The following is a 16,956-nucleotide window of genomic DNA, read 5'->3' on the forward strand; positions in this document are numbered from 1 at the left end:
GAACACGTCCATGCAGAGAGACGAAAAGGCACAGGTAGTTAAAATAACAATAAGAGAAAGCTTAGATTTCTGCAAACTTCTCACTCCATCTGCCGGTGAACGTGGAGGTGGACTGAGAGATACAAGGCGGAGTCCCAACAGCAGCTGTGGTGCAGCCATAGCCATTCAGCGAGGTTTTCTGACTCCAAGTTCAGTTGTCTGTGTGCTTCCAATCATCCATATTCAATTATAGGAGAAAGATGGGTGGTTTCCACGGAAATCTCAGACACATAAAAGTACAGAAGAATTTCAGTCTTCCATGCTTTTTATTTTTATTTTTGGTTATCTTATCAGCTATTTAAGTTTGACTAGTATATATCTAACTGCCCACAGTCCTGAGTGGAAAGAAAAAAATTATTTCTGGTGCTAAACCAATCTTGCATCTTTGGACAAAATGAGAAATTTCACAGACTACCTTATGTTTCTTTTCAACTAATCCAAACTGATAGGCATTGTTGTTAAATTATCATAGTAAAGGATAAAATAGTTAAATTGCAAGAAATTCACAGGTTCAGGCTAGCAGGAAAAGTCTTGGAGAAATCTTGGCCATTGAAAAAAGCATCTTTGACACTGGTCCATACCTACAGGTGTCTATTTATTGCCAGATGAGGACATTCTGCAAGTAGTTTTGAAATGCATTTGATAATCAAGTGGACCTATCCCATAGAGAGCATATCTCATTGTAATTGTAGAATATGCTTTAGACCTAAAACTACAAGGATATTTAATCAAGTTTTGTGACACATCTTTCTACTAAAGGAATTGTTCTGGTCCCCAGTAAGAACCAAGCAAATGGAAAAAAGATTTAAAAATGGATAAGCTGGAAGCAGGCACGGATGAGGAAAGAGATAATGGTGACAGTGCTGGAAAGAAATGGAACATTTCTTGCCCTGGGTATCTGAAGCATTCAAAGACAATTTAGGATAATTGAAGGGTTTATGATGAAGCTGTCTGGGAGAATAGAGTTAGGGGGACTACAATGACAGGCAACAATAAGAAACCTCCTTGCCTAGAGTCCTCCCTGTCTGCATAACAGAAACAGCTCTTGTTATGAAAACTCCCTTAGACTGGACTTTTGAAAGGTTCTGATCTTTATAAGCGATCTGCAAAATTAATATAATTTGCATGCATATATTTTATTTTAATTATAATAATCAAATATATTTGAGTTCTTAAGAGGCTATTGGGAATCTGTATTGTTCAGTGTCTCATAAATTCTAAGATGTGCCTAATTAAGAGTAAGTGAAATGGGGAAATGCTAAACAGTGAATAGAATCCTTGGGGTATTCAGAAAATGGGTGGGAGATTCTTAGACTGGGAAGTAGGGATAAGGTCATGACCCCAAATTCAAGAGATGGAAGAAATTGGGTTTGACAGTAGGGAGTAAGCCTGGCATCACCTTTATACATATGAAAACTGTAGTTAGATTTTATAAATTGGAATATGGGTGGGAGCTTACTCTACTCAAATCCAGGATAACAATAAGTAAAAGAGACAAAAAGAGACTCCTGACTCAGAAAGCAAATAAAGAAGGAAAAAATTAAATTGTGTGCCAAAATAAGAGGCAATTAAAAAGAAAAACAAAAGCAAAAAGATTAAAAAAAAAAAAACCAAAAAGAAAAGAAAAAGAGACACCTTTTTTTTTTTTTTATCATTGAGGTAAAGAGATCATGAATTGAGAATGGATATTCCTCGATGGATTAAGGTGGGATATTCTTTAATTTCTTAATTCACTTATTCACTCAGTAGACATTTTAAAAAAAAATGTATTTATTTATTTGACAGAGAGAGACAGCCAGCGAGAGAGGGAATACAAGCAAGGGGAGTGGGAGAGGAAGAAGCAGGCTCCCAGCAGAAGAGCCTGACATGGGGCTCGATCCCAGAACTCCGGGATCATGCCCTGAGCCGAAGGCAGACGCTTAATGACTGAGCCACCCAGGCGCCCTTCACTCAGTAGACATCAACTGAGCAAATGCCATGTGAAAATTCTGTGTCAATCAGATCTAAAATTGTGAAATCTCCAAAATATCTTTAAATGCTGCATAGTTAGGTTAAGCATTGTTTCATCTCTACATTTGCTGACATTATGATTTATATTATAAATCTTCGTGTTCTTAAAATAAAATAATTTCACTCCCTCAAATATATTGACTTGATAGAATGTTACAATAAACACCTGATTTCTAACAAAGACCTAATGAAAGATGACAAGAGAGATAATCTACTCTTGCTGTGCAAAAATCATTTTCACACACATTATCTATTTTATTAATAGTTCAGTATTAGTTGAATAATTCAATATTTATAATTGGCCAAATGGATTTGAACTATATTAAGTGATCACTGTGTCTCAAGCTTCGTGCTAGGTTAGGCACTATAGATTTTCTTTTAAGAGTAAGTTATGATATTTGTCCTCACAGAACTTAAAGTGTAAGAGATAAATTCCGACATATTATTTTGACCCATTATAATATGCTAACTATAACAACTGGGTACAAAGACTTCAATGCACATTTGAGGTGGGTCAAGGTAATATTATTATCCCAATCCAGATGATGGAAGTGCAGTTCAAGATATCGAACAACTTATGCAGAGGTAACTGATAATAAATGACTACATGCCAAAGACAGTACAGGAGGCTAATGTCTGAGTGCAGGTCAAGTGTTCCCTGCTGGACCAGGAAATCCTTCACAGAAGGATCGGTTAGTGCACTTGGGTGGGTGAGAGAAAACAGCAGAAAAATCAGGTAACTTGAATAGAAATATTGCCACCTCCACCTCTGAGTTATAGCATTTTTCTACTTCCTTACCATTATTTTTGTCTCTCCGTGCCAGAGCTGTGGTGAAGGAAAAGAAGACCATCCACAGAAGCCATATTTCTAAATGTTCTCATTTCTTTACAACTTGCATCAGACTGTGGGGTAGAAAACAAATGGTCCAGTCGTATTCTAATTGGTCCAAAGCCTTAGGTCCAATACACATGGCTTGATCTGATTTGTGCACTTGTGTGCTGATAATAATGAATCCTGATGCTTGTACTATTGAGAAAAAATTGTTTTGAAAGAACAGCTGCCATCTACATGAGGAAAAAAACAAAACAAAACAAAAACACATAGTATCTTGGCTAATGTTGCCCTGAAACTTTTTACCTTGGTTATTTGATACACATTTGTTTTCTTTTCCTTTTGTGTTGATCTGTTCCTCTATCCCCCAAGGCACTTTGTTGAAAGACTTCACCAGAGAAATTGGTACTCCGCTAAATAACAAATGGTGATGAAATAGTAGATTTTCCTGGGAATAAAAATAAGTCCAATTTCACTTTTAGGCTTGATAATTCTATGATTAAACTAAATTCACTTACTGAATTCGAAACAAATTCAAAGCAAAGAATCCCTTAATTCTCCTGAAACATCTGGTAACCAAAAATCCAATATCCAAGAAACACAATGATGACCTGAGACTCTCTGGGACTCATATCCGGATTAGCCTCGACAGCCACAGAATGGACGCACGTTCCAAATCTCAATTAATTGTAAAGTGAACTCAGTGGACCATAGAGAATAAAAGGAAAACTATGTCGAATGTGGATAATTCCACCTCGGACAATTTCCAAGGTCTGACACTGGATTTGGGAGCACTTGAACATCAAATTCTAAATAATAGATCTTAGCAACCTGCAAAGCTCCAAAGCCCTACTTTGATTCTTTTTGTTGTTGTTGTTTAACCATCTACAGCATGAAGATAAATGCTAGAGAATTATGTTCTCTCTGGGAAAAGTGAAACAAAATAATTTCAAATAAAATATGAAGACACCTTTGCCTAAAATCTTTCTGAAACTTCTTTCCTGTTTCTGTAGAACATGATTAAGAGCTTTAGTCAGTGTTATGATGGATTAGCTTAGTTCAGGCGGGTCTTGTTCCCCACACAGGCCACCCTTGAGTGGTTACGTAAACTCAGATTTAAATCAATAGAAGCTTGAATTGTTTGTACTAGAGATATTTGTTCTTGGAATTGGGTACTTATTTGCCTAGGAGATTTCTAAAGTATCATATCTTAGTGGGAGGTAAATATGGTTTATTGTCCTGTCAGTGACTGAAAACCTGTGCTAAAATACAACCTTCTCGAGTCTGCTATTCATCGAGTGTTTGGGGAAATGTTAATTGGATAGAAACTGGTATTATCATAACTCAGGAGCCTAAGAGGACCTCAGCAATTATAGATGCCTCTATTTCAATGGAGAACTGACATAGAATTTGAAAATAATATATATATTTAGAGCTATTGTGTCAGGTACAACGAAACCTTGAAAGAGGTGTAAACCTATTCCCTGTCACTAAGACCTTACCATCTTTGTAAGGAGACATCACAAAGGCTATAGTAATAAATAACTGAGAAAAAAATGAAATATTATATTGTGCAGTGCATATCACAAGTGCAGCAAACCATGAGAGAAAGAGGAGTTTTTACAAATTCAGCTGTGAAGGACAATCTTAAGATACCAGTGGGGCCTCAAGAGGGACTTGAAAGGATAAATCCAGTTTGACTGGCACAAGAGTGAGCAGGTTCAGTGGTGTTTCAAGGACGTGTGAGCGCAGTGGCAAAGGGGCGGAAGGAGCAAGGTACGTGAAGGAACAGCTAGTTCAGAGAAGTGAAGGGTGAACTTGAACAGCTGGGTTTTCTGTTTTGTAGGATCTTGAAAGCCAGACTTAGTAATCAGTCTATAATTCTTGGTAGTGAAGAATTCGTCCACATTTTTGAACAAGGAGAGAATGTTGAAAAAAAGCCTATGTGCACAAGTATGTAACATATATGTACATATGAATGTATACTATACATATGTGTACTATATGTATGGTGTCTATAACTGTAATGTTTACATATGTGTAGGATACATATATTTATATTGGGTTTGTAATACATAGGAGGGAAGAAAGAAAGGATGGGAGGAACAGAGGCAGGGAAGATGGAAGAAAGGAAGGAAGGAGGGAAAGGAGGGAGGAAGGAAGGGAGGGAGGAGGGGAGGGAGGAGGGAAGGAAGGAAGGAAGGGAGGGAGGAAGGAAGGGAGGGAGGAAGGGAGAAGGGAGGAGGGAAGGAAGGGAAAAAAGAAAACTTGGAGCAGCCAACAAGCTGGTTTAGAAGGAAAGGAGACTGAAGGCAGACAGAGGAATTAAAAAGCTCTTAAATGTATCCAGAGAAGAGGTCGATGAGAAGCTACACTGAGAAGGTAGCAGTGGGGACACCTCCACAGATGGTTATTTAGACCATTTAGTTTAAATGATTATAATGTGTGAGGAAAATAAATCAGGAAAAATATAACAGAGTTTCAATTCTGTGCTTATTTTATAATTTTTTTACTGGAAGCATGAATGATAACATTGTGTACCACTGACAAAAAGATGATTTGCAGAGAATTCTGATGGTTTCCTTGTCATCTTGTGGCAGACTGGCATACATTTAGAGCCCATAACAATGTGGTCAGCACGTTTATTCTCTGAGGAGTGCCTAGATCCAAAGATAAATATCATTTTTCAGTATAGTTAGCGCAAAGTGATCTTTGCAATTGAAAAAACCTACAACATTCTTCTTTAACTTTTCCTCCTGAAGCAATTTTACATTAACATTAGGTTACGAAAGGGGTACAGAGAGTTCCCTAGTACCTTTACTCAGACCCTCAGGGATAGCATCTTATATAACCATAGTACAATGACCAAAACATTGGTAACACTGGTGTAATACTATTAACTAAATTATTTACCTCATTTGAATTTTACCATACACTCAATCTTTGCATATATATACATTTTTATTATATGTGTAGTGTTATATAACAGCCTTGCAATCAGGATGCAGAACTACTCCGATATTTGAAAGAAATTCTTTCACGTTACTCTTTTACAATCACAGTCTCCCCATCTCTAATGCCTGGCAACAACCGACTTGTTCTCCATTACCGTAATGTCATTTAGAGATTATTTCCATTTTGCAGGAGAAGAAAGAGGGTTAGAAATGGTAAGTCGAACATTACAGAAGGAGAATTGGAATGGCAATGTTCTTTGAGGTACACTCTGGTTCCAAGGCCACTCAAGGTCAAAATGATTATTTTTCTCCTTTTCCGTATCGACTGCCCTTGGTTTATGTAGGGATGTGCCTTTGCCTGTGCAGGAAATATTTCTCCTGTTTTTGAATGAAAATTGGAAAATACAGAACATACAATATACACTCTGATAAATATTTTGGATGAACTTTTCTAACTTCCCTTCCATTTTCCTAATTAGAGAGATTGAAAAGCTGAAGTCTACATTTTGCACAATCCCTTGTACTTAAGTTTTAGCATGCAAATTGGGTTTCAGCAATTAGATGCTTGCATAAGAAATCCAAAGACAGAGTCAGTTTGGAAGTCCTCTTCTTGCTATAATTTCACATTACAAAGCAAGGTTTTGAGACCCAAGTGCGTGAAGACAGCTACTGCAACAAGACTCAACATTCTTAAACAAAAAAAAGACAACATTCTAGGTCTACCCATCAACTTCATGGTGACATGACCACAGTGTGGGGGCAAGAGCAGCAAGTAGGAATAGCATCTCGATCTCCTGTTTTCCAATCTGAAGTTTATGAATTTTATCTCACTTTAATTCTTTTACCTTCTTGATTATAGGTAAAGTTCAGGATCTTTTCTTGTTTTGTTGGTCACTTGATTTTATAATCAGGGAATTGCCTACTCATATCTTTTTTCCATGCTGCTTGTTTTCTTGTTCATATATTTTAGTAGCTCTTTATATATTCTGGATATAAATCTGTAGAGATATATATTTAAGCACCTAATGGCAAATTTATATTATTTTTTAATTTAAATTTATCACACTTATTATTTTTGCATTTCTGTATCCTAAATTTTTCTTCCTTGCACCCATATTATGAAGACATTATTCTGTATTTTCTTCTAACGCATTTCAAGTTTTACTTTCTACATTTATGTAATTAGTACAGCTAAAATTTATTTTGTGTACTGTGCAAGTAATCGGATATTATTTTTTTCCCACATGGAGAGTCAATTTCCTCAACATCATTTATTTTAAAACATCCATTCTTCTTCAGTAATTCATGTTATCAAGTTGTTAAATATCCTGAGCTTTCTATTTCTTTCCCCAATTACTCAATCTTGTTCAACTAATATATTTGTGTATTTTAATTGATATTAATGTTTTTTAATTAGTATATATACATAATGTATACTCCTTTTAATCCTTATGCATGTATAATAAGTCTTGACAGCTGGAAGGAAAAGCCTCATCTTTTTGCAATTTCGTTAGTTACTTTTTTTCTTTCCCTTTTCGTTGTCATACACATTTTAAGATAAGCTTGTCAAAGCTTTCATGAAAATATGTTATTTTCATTAAAATTACATTGAATTTCTTAATTTTTTTGAATCAAAACAGCATATTTCCATACTTATGTAAAATATTTATTTTGGTCTTCTTTCGAGGTTTTCAATACAAACACAAAAAGATCTTGTATTTTTTTTTTTACAGTTTTTCTTAAGTGATTTATTTTTATTCTCTTAATTGGTTATTATTAAATTATAAGTATGGCATTGATTATGCTTGTGGAGAAAGTGGGTGATATGTAATTGTATCTGACAGGAGACTTGAGAGAAAGACAGAACTTGTTTCCTTATCCACTAAATCCTTGTATAGGTCCTATTACTTTGTTTCTTTATATCCATTATAATTTTTTTTTCTCTTTTCGATCTATGGTTTCTCCTTCCCTCTCTCTTTCTCTCTCTCTTTTTTGCATGGACTGGGACATCCAACGAAATCTAAAACAAAATGGCTATGATAGGGATTCTTTTCTTCTTCTACCTTAAAGGAAATAATTCTAACTTTCAAATCATTAAAAGTGATACGTAACTTTTTTTATATCATGTGTTAAGTCAATGAAACCTTTTCCATTAGTTTGGTATGAATGTTTCGTTATGATAATGTGAATTACGTTTTAACAGTTATTTTCCTATTTATAATCATATATTTTTATCCTTTGTATGGATAATATAAATAATTGAGTTAAATAGATTTCCTATTTTAAGCCATCTTCATATATTACATTCCTGGGATAATTCTAATTTGTTATAATGTGTAATTATTTTCAAATATTGCTGGGTGTAAATTATGACATAATTTTTTGGCAGCTATATTCTTAGGTGAAATTTTGTTTTAAATTTCCATTTTCATACTGAGCTTGTCCAGTTTTAGAATCAGTGTTCACCAAATTGAATTAGTGTCTTCTACCTTTCCTACTTTACTTAAAAGTCTGTATAACCTTGGGGTTATCATTCTCTAAAAATTTGATTTATCAAAAAACTATGAAAAATGTTTTCCTATGGAATAGACATGAAGTAGAATATATATATATATATTATATATAGAATATAGAATCTATGTATATAGAATTCTATATGTATGTGTATATATATATAGAATCACCATATATTTGATTCTAAAACCTATAGAGTTTTCTTTCTTTTTTTTAAAGTGATTAAACCTTCGATCTATTATTTATTTTAGTATGAGCACTGAGGGAAGAATCCAATAATATTTTTTTCCCAAATGACCCGTTAGTTTTGTTAAAAAGGATGGCTGTTACTCTTACACCACTTAATGAACAATTGCTCTTTTCCCCAGTACAACTGGCAAGTTAGGCTAACGTAGGCTGAGTAACCACAGTTGCAAACCACTAAGACTTAAAACAACAAGGTTTTATGTTTCACTGTCATTATATGTCTATTTTGACCATTTTCTATTCCGGGATTCAGTTAAGGATACCATGTAGTATGCATTCATCAAGTTTCCTTAATATCCCTTCCTCCGATTTTTTTTTTTCCAATTGTTTCTTGTTTTTCTCGACCTCAGCATTTCAGATCACTGGTCAGGTATTTTGTAGAATACCCCTCACCTTGAGTCTAGCCTATGCTTTCTCATGATTAGACTGGGATTTGTGTTTTGGGGGAGAATATCACAGAGATAAACTTCCCTTTTCATTCCTTCACTTCAGGGGTATACGATATCAATATGACAAGTTTCTCCATTGTAAAGTTATGATTTTTTTCTCTCCATTCTTTGGAAACAAATCATTAAGTCAGCCCTCAGTCAAGAGCAGGGGAATTAAGCTCACCTCTTTGAAGGGAGATTACATATAACATATGGAGTTCTTTTGTAAGAATGATTTATTCTTTCTCTCCCATTTATTTATTCGATAATTTACATCACTACAGACTCATGGATGTTTATTTTATAATATTTTCCTTTTATTTTATTTTTGTGGATTTTTTTTAGGTTTTTATCAATGTGATAGCAATTCTTTCACAATGCACGGAAATTGTAAAACAAATCAAATCATTGGAAATATCCAGTTGTGAAAAGTTTGAAAAAATTCATCTGGGCAACCATCTCAAGAGCTGAGTAGGTAGCACTTTGATCATTTTCTCTCTCTTTTTTTTTTTTTTTTTTGGCTTCCCTTATGTCTATTAATGTGTTTGACTGTCGCGAGTCAATAAGGCACTTTGCACTGATACCCCCAAGTGGGTACTATATGACTTGCGGGTCCAAAAATTAGACATTTTGTTTTAATCTGAAGACATTTGAATTTAGGATCAAACTTCTGAAATCTCCTCTTAAATGTGTATTCACTGAACTTAGATTTTATAAGTTTAATTTTGCCTTTCTTTTATGTCTCTTAGAGTTCTTAAATAATACATAAAATTATGGGGTTTGTGTTATTTATTACAGATTTTTATACTTGGTTTATAGTTTCGTAATGTAGCAAGAAATGTAAACTCAAACTGTACCTAGTACGGACACACTCACGTGCTCTTATCCAGAAAATGATAATGCCATCCCTTCTCTATTCAGTAGTACTAATTGCCAGACGAACTGGTGTACGCCCTGTGGTAGGCAGGTTATCTCTCCCTCAGGAGCTTTGTGACTTACCACATCTGTGCTGACAGGCTTTTCCTAAGATAATGTCATATCACGGTGTTTTAGTATTACCTGCCAGACAGAATTATCCTTCCTTGACAGTAATTTGTCTTTCAGAATTTCAGTGTCTCCTGCTTTAAAATCCCTTTCATCTGCCATCATATCCATATTGGTCCTTTAATTAGATTTTTCTGAAGTTTGAACAATATTTTAGCTTATGTATCAAAGAGACATTGAAATTAGCCCCCTCCTTCTCTTCCCATCCTTTCCTATTCGCTTTCCTGAAGCTGAGTAGAAGTTCTTCGATTACTTTATTCACCATCGGAGTAGTCTGACATGTAGATCTGTAGAAGGCATGGACATTGTCTGGTATTTCTCATTATCATGATTTTATTAGTAGGAAGGCTTCCCCTTCCGTGGTCTTCCTAATAGTCAAAAACTTGCATTTATTAATCTTAGAAAGGAAAAACAAAGTGTAGATTGTCACGAAGACTTAACATATCATTCAGGACAAAAACTATGAGTTTCAAGAGAAAGACACAGAAGACTTAAAGTACCTGCCATACCTTGGAGACTTTGCCAGAAAAGACATGACAAAAGATAGCACCGGACTTATTCCAGCCAAGGAGCAATCAAAATCCCTGTTTTAGTGCAGAACCATATACTAGACAAAAACTATACATGATTTTTTATTCTCCTGTGCTTACTTTGTGCAAATGGGAAGTGTAGCCAACTTTCAACTGGTCTAGGGTTCACAAAGCTTTCCTGGTGGAAACCTGTCCTGTTCCACAAAAGACAAACATAATTAGGTAGCTTTATGCAAGATGATGGAAAGATACCAGATAGTCAAGAGAAATAGGGTTTATTTAAAACCTAGTCAAGATGCTGTAAGTCACCTGTACATTGAAGACCTAATGTTGGGCAGGGGAAGAATGCACATACCCCCCCAATCCATTTCTTTTTTCTGGTTGTAAAGATAGTTTTAAACTTAAAAAGACCAAAATAACATAGAGTAGTGTGAATTGGATAAAGGTCTATTTCATCCTGACCCTGTCTATACTGGCAATGGTTTATGTGTGCCAATGAAGCCATTTAGAGAAATACACTCTGCTGATTATGGAGGAATAACGCTAAATCTACTTAAAAAGTTTGAGTCACATAATAGAAAACATTGCAACACTTAGAAAGAGTATCTATGTGACCTTTGACAAGTCACTTCCTATATCTGGTCTATGATCAGCAAGATCCCTTCCAATTCAAAATCTACAACAACTCTCAGACAATGCTAGTTGATATGTGGTTCCAGAACCAGCAACATCAGCATCAGTTGAAATGCAAATTCTTAGACTCCATTTCAGATTTACAGAGTAGAGTCTCTGGGGGTGGGAGGTTGGTTTTGACAAGCTCTCCTGGTGATTCTTATGAAAACTCAAGGTGAGAAGCACTGCTCTGAGACATTTTAGCAACAGTTGGAAATAAGTAGAACGCACAAACAGGTAGGCTGCAGGGAACAACAGGAAGTTCTGGAAGAAGATAGGGTTTCTCTCTGGGTATAGAAGCAACCCTTGGACAAAGTGAGAATGCATTTCTGGTTGTGGTAGAACACATTTTGGCTCCATCTAGACAGCAGTGAATGGTGGTGGTTGCCCATGATGAGGAATTCTTTTTCTTTGTCTTGTAAAAATAGTGGTGTCACTAGAGTGCAGTCTCACTCTGATTCCAGAACCAACAAAGGTGGAAAGCCTTGCTAATAAAAAAGCCTTGGCAAACAATACCTGCTTGCATGCTCACGGTGCACTTTTCCCTCTGTGGCACTCTGGAGGCTGGTGCTGCTGCCATGAACTTGCTCCGGTGTCTGGTCTCCAAATGCACAAAAGCCCATTTTCTTTATGACACCCACAATCACAGTACAGACTATAACACTGCCAATCTTCTAGCCCTGACACAGGCCCCTGCAAAGAAAAGACCCTATGATGATAGCAAGAATCACTTTGCTATCACACAAAGAGAACTCATGATCCAAACAAGACTTTCCCTTGGCACTTACAATATCAGCTTTACTGTACCTGTGGCCATATAAAACAAAGCAATGGAGAGAGAAGGGAATCAACAGGAAAACATACCAGGAGCAAAATAAAAAGATGATGACCTCCATAAGGCAAAGGAATGGCACTACCCAGGAAAGGGGATCTGATGGCCAGGAAGGCCATTCAGCACAGCTGAAACCAAGGAGAAGGCCCGCAGTCATGCTACCCAACACTTCTTATCACGTTTTTATAGAAACAGTTTACTCCATCAGCGGTTCAAGAGTCGAACTCTAGCAGGAAAAAAAGGAATAACCTGTGAAATCTTGAAGGTGGCTAGAGTATCAAAGCATTACTGCCACAGAAAGCCCACACTAAATCCTTATTGAATACGGGAATAAATGAGTAAATGAACCAATGAAGTAACAAATGACAGCTTGTGCAATTGAGCTTTTTCAAATACAAAATGCAATACAGAGGAAGGAGCTTTGATCCCAGTTATTCAAGTAAGGCAACCACTATTATTTTCCCAGTTGATTGTTTGGAGAAAAAGGGAACTTTGAGAAGAACTATTGGCACACAAACAGATTAAATGTTCAAATGGGAAGGTGGCATATCATTGTTGTAAAGAGCTCAGGCTTTGGTGCCACACCACTTGTGTTTAAATCCTGACTGTGCCATTTGGTAGACAGATATTTTAACCTCAGTAAGTCTGTAAAGGGGGAAAAATGTCCCCATCCCATGGAAGTGATTTGTAGATCAGTTAAGCAAATGGATATCCATAATTTGATGTAATACTTTGTAAGAGCTCACTTTGTTATTAACCCATTATTATTAACACTGTAATTATTAAACACTATATGTTACTAAGTAATTTTAGAATGATACACTTGTCTGAGAGAGAGGAAAAACACTGCTTGTTTCTCTTTTACCTAATGTTTCAATGGTTGACCAGAGAAAAAGGAGAGACTTTTAAGGAAAGGAGACAGCTTGGTCAGACCCTGTTGCCCATATGACAATGAGCACTAAATATTTTAGGAGTTAAGACTCCAGCAATGCTGAAACCCATGACTTTCAACAAAAATGAAGTTTATTCCCAGACACCAAAAATCTTCTCCTCTACACACACGCACACGAAAATTATTTATTATGTCTTGGCTAAGAAAAAGGGGTCAGGAGATGAAAGTCACAATCAAAGAATATAGAGTGTTCAGATTAAAGATAAAATGCATATCACAAAATGCATATCCTCCAGTGTACCCCAGAGCATATGAAAGATAGGGCTTTTGGACTGAGCACTTAGTCACAAAAGGGAAGGGAAGAAGGGAGGGAGGGCAGGAAAGAAAGAGAAAGAAAGAAAGAAAGAAAGAAAGAAAGAAAGAAAGAAAGAAAGAAAGAAAGAAAGAAAGAAAGAAAGAAAAAGAATGTAGGGAAGAAAATAAGAAAAATTCTGGCCTGAAGAGTAAATAATGCTGAGTTTCCAGAGTTAGCAAGAGAGAAGCAATCTCTTCCTAACAATACTATTGATAAAAACAAGGTACTTAAGGGAACTTTTAATTAAGTATGTAAGCAAAGGCTTAAAACATTTTTTTTTTTCTGAAGAAAAGTAATCAGGGCTCTGACACAAAGACGTGACATTCCAGAACAGTAGTGTGGGAGACAGAGTAGGAAAAAGAAAAGGGTATCAGAGATTGAACAGAGGAGAAAACTAGACTCAAACCAGCAGATTTTAAAAGTCTATTATTTCATGAGAAATAAAATTTGGAATTATTGTCAGAATAGTTTTACATACCCGGGTTTTATGTAGAAGTATGGCTATGACACTGTGTAATAATTACAAAATAACTCTGGGGTGCTCTTTCCTTGATGTAGATTCCTCCATTTTTTTAAAACCAATTTTTAGTTATGTGAACTATTGCATCAAAGAAACCTTCCAAACAATGCCATAGGTGTATATCTGGTAGGGTAATTCTTTCTGGAAAATTAGAGACAAGGGTGAGCTGACTAGAGAAGGTAGAATACACTAGAAGGGATCCTTAGACAATACTCTCTTAAGCTTATTACTTACTACATATTATGCTCTTCATGGAGACTTTCAACTATTGACCACAATTAACATGCTCTTTTGTTCATAGACCTCCAATTCTGTGGCTTAGAAATAGTCCTAATATCAGGACTTGGGCTTCCTGATGCTGAGAACTATACCCTAACTACTCTCTCAGGGTATGTTTCAGAAATTAATGTTACTAGTTGAGAGAGCACCTAATATTTTCTGAAATGAACTTGTGCCAAACTTTATGCTTCCTATGAACTAGTAGTACTTAATTCTTTTTTTTTTTAAAGATTTTATTTATTTATTTGACAGAGAGAAACAGCCAGAGAGAGAGGGAACACAAGCAGGGGGAGTGGGAGAGGAAGAAGCAGGCTGATAGCGGAGGAGCCTGATGTGGGGCTCGATTCCAGAATGCCGGGATCACGCCCTGAGCCAAAGGCAGACGCTTAACGACTATGCCACCCAGGCGCCCCAGTAGTACTTAATTCTGAAAAACCCCTCATGATTTAGGTATTTTTAGTGTCCCTTATAACTGATAAAGAAACTGAGGCAAGGGGTGCCTGGGTGGCTCAGGGGGATGGGCATCTGACTCTGGTGAAAATAAAAATACAATGTATACACATTTTTACTCTGGACCAACCCTTTCCACATTGCAGCTTCATTAGCTGCTCAAATGCTTCCTGATGAGCTCCTTTTTCATGTTTTTTAAAAAATAATTTTACCCTTTATTTTTTTTTCCTCCTGGATTATCATATTTAATGTGATAACACTGGAGCATTTTTATTTCATGTTTACAAAAGAGAAGTACTCTGATGAATAATTAAATCTAGGATGAGAAATTTTTAGACTTGCCTTAGACGAAGCACTGTTGTGCTGTTTTACTTTACTTTTTAAAGGGTATATGTAGAGATATCAGCCTTCCTTCCTCAAATCCTATTAAGATGAGATAAATCAAAGGCAAGTGACAAGTCTCCATCTTGTCCCTCACACGAATTCTGTTTAGAAAACACCAGATCTCTGGTGATGGGTAGTAAGGAGGGCACGTACTGCATGGTGCACTAGGTGTTATACACAACTAATGATTCATCAAACTTTACCAAAGAAAAATTAAATTAAATTAAATTAAAAAAAAGAATTTATAGCTACACACACACACACACACACACACACACACACACACACACAAAACACCAGATCTATTCTTTGCAAGATTATTTAAGGAGGGAATCCACCCAAAAACATGTAATTGAATTATCAGTATTTGGAACAAAAGGTAACTGACTATGTTTCCAGAGCCCTTGTTATGTGACAAAGAGAAACTTACTTTATATTCTATCTAATGATACAATGTTCTAATGCATTTTTCCAACAAGTTACATTGAAAATGGTGGTAATTCAGTAGCTAGGGTCATATTTGTATTTGTCTTACAAATGCCCAGCTTTGGGTCATACTGATAATAATAGCTAATATTAACTGAGTTCCCTTTTTATGCCAGCTTTTCTGTGCTAATTCCTTAATAAGAGTTATCTCCTTAAACCCCCCAACCCTGTGAAACAGGTGGTAATATTATCCTCATCTTATTGATTAGGATTTTGCCTAAAGTCATAACAGATAATAAGTGGCAGAACTTGTACAAGATACAGTCCTAGGTGGAAAAAACATTCTGAACCCCTATAAAATGGGACAAGAGTGACAAAATCTACAGGGGACCCTGAATTAAGCTGACATACCTCTTTCCATTTTTCGATTGATTAGCCCCAATCCCAATAAGTACATAAAAATAATTATATTTTTTTAAAATCATGATTTAAGAAATTGCCCTTTGGAAAAATATAAGTTGTAAAAGGTAAACACATGCAAGCAGCTTTGTCTTTAAAGAACTAATGTGAGCTCCCTCTATAGTGATTCTCACCTCGGCTGCCTTTGGGAACTCCTGGAAAGCTTTAAAAAATATTGATGCCTGAGTCCCTTGCTGGAGACCACGACTGAACAACCTGGGTTACAGCCTGAGTATCAGGATGTTTGTTTATTTATTTATTTATTTATTTATTTATTTATTTATTTATTTATTTATAAAGGTTTTATTTATTTATTTGAGAGAGAGAAAGCATAACCTGGGGAGTAGCAGGCAGAGGGAGAAGCAGGCTCGCTCCTGAGCAGGGAGCCCGATGCGGGGCTCAATGTGGGGCTCAATGCGGGGCTTGATCCCAGGACCCTGGAATCATGACCTGAGCCGAAGGCAGACATTTAACAACTGAGCCACCCAGGTGCCCCAGAATGTTTTAAAGCTCCCTAGTTGCTGGTGGGGGGGGGGAATCAAAAAACAAACAAAAAACCCACTGTCACTATGTGCAGCATTTGTAGGGTAAGCCTTAATGCAGCTGCTCCCGGCAGTCTTTGTGTCTGAACACCATTCAAATTGATCCTGGCAGCTTTTCTAGCTAGTATATATGAACGACTCCTAAAAATACATTACTTTAAACAGACATCTATCCCAGCTTCTCACTGGAATGCAGAACTAGAAAAGTAAGTTTTATGTGTTCCCAGAAGAGGGTGAGAAAGAAAGACGGAAGTTGTAACATATATGGAGATACAAGAAAGTTTCTTAAAATTTCAATAAGAACAACAGTAACAATAATAATAAGAGTAAAGTGGAATATATATCCTCAAAGACCAACATATCAGAAGACTGCTTTGCTTCTCAGTGTCTGGGGATAATTCTGCAGTAATTCCTGTCCCCAGCCCTAGTTCCCTAGCGCCAAATTCTCCTAGCAATCGGCATTCTCCTGAGAAAAGCAAACATACCCATGCATTAAGCCTTTAGTTCGTTGAGGTTCCCAGAAAGCAAATCAGTCCACATAGTAGATT

The 16,956-nt window shown here is 36.2% G+C and overlaps 1 long non-coding RNA gene across 1 annotated transcript; it reads right to left on the reverse strand.

Annotated features, from left to right (window-relative positions):
- Positions 1-2,864: 2,864 nt before the first annotated feature.
- LOC148107708 (uncharacterized) lies at positions 2,865-16,938 on the reverse strand. The gene is made up of 3 exons (XR_015721731.1): positions 16,894-16,938; positions 3,188-3,329; positions 2,865-2,952 (listed from the first exon to the last, which is right to left on the reverse strand). It is a non-coding gene; the product is annotated as an uncharacterized LOC148107708 (long non-coding RNA).
- Positions 16,939-16,956: the final 18 nt, after the last annotated feature.

Source organism: Ursus americanus, chromosome 26 (genome assembly GCF_024610735.1).
Source record: "Ursus americanus isolate L20-20 chromosome 26, mUrsAme1.1.p, whole genome shotgun sequence".
Lineage (NCBI taxonomy): Eukaryota > Metazoa > Chordata > Mammalia > Carnivora > Ursidae > Ursus > Ursus americanus.